Source organism: Osmerus mordax, chromosome 9, assembly GCF_038355195.1.
Source record: "Osmerus mordax isolate fOsmMor3 chromosome 9, fOsmMor3.pri, whole genome shotgun sequence".
In the NCBI taxonomy this organism is placed as follows: domain Eukaryota; kingdom Metazoa; phylum Chordata; class Actinopteri; order Osmeriformes; family Osmeridae; genus Osmerus; species Osmerus mordax.
Window position 1 is genome coordinate 5,133,612 of NC_090058.1, and position 5,637 is coordinate 5,139,248.

The following is a 5,637-nucleotide window of genomic DNA, read 5'->3' on the forward strand; positions in this document are numbered from 1 at the left end:
GACAGTTCTAAGTGAAGGGACTTGGGGCATGATGATGAGACAACATTCCCCATTCATTCTACAGATCTTAAAAGCTCATTAGTGTCTGAGAGGGGAGGTGGAGTGGGGTGGTGCTGGTATGGAGCTGGTTTGGAGTGGGGGGGTGGGGTTGGGGTGGATTGGGGGTGGGGTGCGGTAGAGTGGAGGTAGGGTGGAGATGGAGCTAGGGTGGGGTGCAGTGGGGGTGGAGGTGGGGTGGGGCTGGGGTAGTGCCGGATGGAGTTGAAAGAGGGCGCCGATTTATCAGGTCACCGACAGATCGTATAGAGAATTCAGATTGCTCTTGAATGTTTTGATGATGATGTCATTGGTTGAGGAGATACGGCGTCCCACACACATTCCTGCCTTCATTCTGTCTCGCTTTGACCTCAGCCATCACAGGAGCATAGCAGAGAGAACCTCAGATCTTTATCAAGACTTTCTCCTCTCCTCTGCTCTCCTCTGCTCTCCTCTGCTCTCCTCTCCTCTGCTCTCCTCTGCTCTCCTCTCCTCTGCTCTCCTCTGCTCTGCTCTGCTCTGCTCTCCTCTCCTCTGCTCTCCTCTGCTCTCCTCTGCTCTCCTCTCCTCTCCTCTGCTCTCCTCTGCTCTGCTCTCCTCTCCTCTGCTCTCCTCTGCTCTCCTCCCTGTCAACTGTTTTCTTCTGCTTTGTTACAAGTTGAAGGCTGTCGTCTGTCATTTTCGACAGCCACGGAAATATAAATCCTCTTGAGTCATTCAGTTCTACAATGCCTAATGTAAAGGTATGAACAATAAGATTAATACAGACACGTTTGTCAGTGCCTCTTTTTATAAGAAATTCTAAAAAGCTGAAGAGTTATTTCTCGACACAACATTTCCTCAGGGTTGTAGTCCATGACAGCATGCCTGTTTTGCTTGTTTCTTGGTGGTGCCATGTGTTCAGGGGGACCTGGGAGGAACAACGCTCTCCTCTTCTCAGCTGGCACCAGTGGCGGTTCTAGACAAATTTTACTGGGGGGGCCAAGGGGGGGGGGGGGGCAGTGTTTAATCAGAGGGGCACATTAAAAACGGAAACAAATGATATTTTAACATTAAATACTTTAATTTTGCTTTACATTGAAATCATACAAACGGCTCTGGCTCTCCCTCTTCCAGCTCCTCAGCTCTCTCAATACTTTGATATGTTTCTCTTACTTTTTTATTTACTGGGGCAAAAAAGGCCAATTTTTTTATTCAGTCAGCTCAGGGGGGCCACAGGGGGGGCCAGGGACATTTTTACAGGGGCACTGGCCCCTGTAGGCCCCCTGTGTAGAACCGCCCCTGGCTGGGACAGCCTGCTCTGCTGCATGAGCGTGTTGAAATATCGCCGTGTCACTTCCACTCAAGCGTTTCCAAATTCCAAATCAGTTAGCTTCCACACCTCCTCTCTCTCCCACATCTCAGCCCTGTGGAACTCCCCAAAGAATGCACTCTCTCTGTCCCCACTCTCTCTCTCTCTCTGTCCCCACTCTCTCTCTCTCTCTCTCTCTCTCTCTCTCTCTCTCTCTCTCTCTCTGTCCCCCCTCTCTCTCTCTCTCTCTCTGTCCCCTCTCTCTCTCTCTCTCTCTCTCTCTCTCTGCCCTTCCTTTCTTTGTTTCTATCTCTTTATTTCTCTCTCACTTTTTCACTCTCCCTATACATGCAGCCAATTGTCATAATGTAATGATGAAGGCTATAAAATGTGGTCTTTCATATATTTCACGCAATGAGCATCTTTCGTCTTCATTCTGCGGCTTACGTAATTTACTTCCTTATGTTCTGTGTGTGTGTGCTTGCAGGTATGGAAACAATACTGGAGTTGACAGGTTAGTATTTGGACTGTCAAAATGCTATTATCATCGTCTAATGGTAGTCACGAGGCTTGGCAAACAGGAGTCGAGGGTTTGATCCCTGAATGTGCTTGTTATACTGACCTTCAGTCCTGCTATGTGGTTCTGCAGGTTTCAACATACAGGTCAGCTCTATGTTGTCTTATCAGTCACCAGATCTTTAAAGACCCATTCCCTCCCTCTCCCCCTCCCTCCCCCCCTCCCTTCTTTTCCTCCTCTCTTCTCCACTCACTCCTAGACTGGCAGGTAGACTACCTGGCACCAGCACCCTTGTTAACCTGTAGGTCTCATAAAGCTGGGGTCTGTGTATGTGTATGTGTGTGTGTGTGTGTGTGTGCTTGCACATAGTATGTCGGGGAGGGGAAGTGAGTGCAGCAGGGCAATATGGAACCAAATGATGTGTGACGGCCAGACTCAAGTCCTGCTGTCCACTAACATCACCTCAGGCCTGCCCCCAGACTTAAGTCCTGCTGTCCACTAACATCACCTCAGGCCTGCCCCCAGACTTAAGTCCTGCTGTCCACTAACATTACCACCTCCCCCCTAAGACCTGTGACCTGAGATCTGACAGGCGCTGGATAGGTACAAAGAGAAGAGACCTGCACTGACCACCATCTTGTTCTCACCTATCCAAGCCTCTCAGATCCCAGCTGTGTGCTGGGCTGAGCTGTAATTAAGTGTGCACGGAGACATAAGGAGGAGAGGGAGTTATACACGTCCTGTGGATATCTGGGTCGCTTCTTAAGAACATGAGGTTATTAAAAAAACAATCACGTGCTCTGCAGGCAACTCAAATGAAGTGAAACAAAGTTCTCCTGTCTCTGGAGAAACACACAATTAGTTCCACTGAGTGATAGCGAAAGTGTTTAGTCTTCTTCTGAAACACTGGCAACAGAGAGTCATAATAAAGATTATGATTAGCAATGATTACAACAGGCCATAAAACCATTCTAACTGGCGAGAACGTCTGTGCTCACATCATTCTAATGCTCAGCTTACATCACAGACTTCACTACCAATCAAGTCTCACTGTGCAGTTGTTCTGTAGACTTGTGAAACACATCACAACTGAAGATCTGCGACAGTGATTGTCCTGAATAGTTCCATGTAGAAAGTCTCAATAATATTTATTTTAAAAACATATATGACCCTGTATGTTGGATTTAGAAAGCAATGTCATGCATTTTATTCGTAAAATGGACCAATGAATACTGTAAGTAGGACTGCTGTACTGTGACTTTGATTAGCGGTCTAGGTAAAAGCTATACTTAACTATTTGAGTCTCCATAATCAAGAGTTAACCAATAGAAAACAAGCCCCTTATTGTTGCACGTCTTCCATATTAAACGTCTCTGGTCTGGATCTGGGCCTGCAGTCCCACAGGGTTCTGGAGGGGCGGGGAGCAGGATGCATCCAGCCAGGAGATTCCTTTCCTCTGATTCCCTCCACGTGGAACCAGGAGGTCTGCTTCTAATTCATCTGTGAAGATCTTATCAACGGGTGTATTTGTTTTTGCAGCCAGGGCAGCTGCAGGAAATCACCCGTCAGAGTCTGCATGTAGGGGGCTGGTTAAAACTACAGATGTCTCCGTCTTTAGCGGTTGTCGGAGTGGGTGTGAAATTAGAGATTAGTTCAGAAGGAATCTGTCCATGGTTAGCGAGAAATACTGGGATCTAGATTTGCCTGTGAGAAGGGAGAGCCAAATGAAAGGAGTTCTTTTGTAAGAGCCGCAAACCCGTCCCCAGCCCTTGATAGCCAGAAATCAGTAAATCAGATTTTTCAAACAGTGAGAAAAGTTGTTTGATGTGAAAACTGATTTTCATTAAGGAGCAGTCATCCTCCAGTGCTCTCTCTCTCTTTCTATCTCTCTCTCTCTGTCTCTCTGTCTCTCTTTCTCCCCCCTTCCCAGTCGGGGGCTCATCCTGCAGTCAGAGGGGGCCGACATCTGCATTGTCCGGCCAGACCTCTGGGGCCTCGCTGGAGAAAGAGAGACAGCGAGAGACAGAAAGAAAGTCAGCCAGAGGCAGGGAGACTGACAGAGAGAGACAGCTTCCTCCTTTCAGTCCTTCCAGAGCCAGCCCGCTGGAGGTGGTGTGGTGCTGTTGAACTCCAGACAAATGACCCATTGTGTCTCGGCTGAGGGACATTGTCTCTGTAGAAGCAGAGCAGAGTCAATGTGCTTGTCAATCACTTGACTTCTAACCGGCGAGCCGGCATGCTCCCTGGGAGCCCGAGTGCTGGACCTGACAGCCAGATGGCTCATGTGGAACTCAGACGCTGCTTTCCCAGAGAGCCCAGCTCACAATGACAGTTTGATGGGACCATGCTAGGAGATGACTTGTTCTGATGGGGGAATTGTCAGCATATAGTGTTCCCCCGTCTAAAGGACCGATAGTAATTTTCTTCCTGTGGATAATGGTTGCCAGTGTTTGGATTTTGGTGGGAGAGGAGAGAAAAGGAGAGGGAAGGAGAAGAGAGGAGAAGAGAGGAGAAGAGAGGAGGAGAGGAGAAGAGAGGAGAAGAGAGGAGAAGAGAGGAAAAGAGAGGAGAAGAGAAGAGAGGAGAAGAGAGGTGAAGAGAGGAAAAGAGAGGAGAAGAGAGGTGAAGAGAGGTGAGGGCTGTTAGATTTATTGGATGGCCGACAGCATGAAGATGTTTAACAGAGCATCTTAAATGGGGCATGAAGTGAGACTAAGAGGCCTCTTACCTGTCTGTAGTTGACAACAGCAACAACTAAAACAGCCAGAACCATCAGCCAGAATATGTCTGTTAGTGCTTCCCTTGTAGGATTGGTTCAACACTATATGTCAAACACACACACACACACACACACACACATTTGTTGTTTCTTTTTTGAATACACAAAGTCCAAATGGGCAATGTGAGAGAATCTTTAACCCTTCTATTATCTCTTAGTCACATGTAGTGTTAAAGTAAAGGCCTTATCTGATCTTTTTAGGTTAAAGGCTTGAGAGACCCAGATGGGACACTAAACCACACTCAGAACTCATGGGCGGTTGGTCTACCATTTTATGTGGGAGCTCACAACTAGGGGATCTTTACCTTGCTGTCGGTGAAATGCACATTTGTGATTTCCACATAAACAAAGATCTAATGCAATTAAGACGGCAATATCTTGCATTTCTTCAATGAAAGAGAATGATAAATATTGGCTCTGTGCATGTTTAGTAATGTTGTGTGCACGTTTGGTCACTGTTGTGTTTGTAGTAGAGGGTTTTGGGGTGTGCATGTCTAGGACAGTGTTCTGGGGTTTTTGGTTGCCATGAACGAGACTCTGTGGGTGGTTAATGAGGCCCAGACAAAGTTATGTTCAGGGAGAATGTTTTATTACTAACATATCTGTTTTTCGGGGGTCGTGCGGTGTATGGGGCACATGAATTGCTTTGGAACAAGAAATCTTTGCCTCAGAGCAGTTACTTGCACACTTACGTCATCAGGTAAAAACTGTGAACCCAAGCAGAAATACTGTACACTTCATAAATTACCTTCCTCTCCCAACCTTTCCCTTCTCATTCCCCTCCTCTTTCCTTTCCCTCTTATCTCCCCCCTGCCCCGCGCCCCCCACCCACCACCCCACTTCTCTGGTGGATCCTTATCTCTATTAGATTACACAATGTAAAGTTGAATAGAAACTCATGCTGTCTCAGATGACTAGCTCTCCTTAGGTTGGCAACACGGAACAACAACAAATGCCGTCTGGGCGGCCAGGCCTGCTGGTCTCATGATGTGTGATGTGTGAATGGCTGTTTGT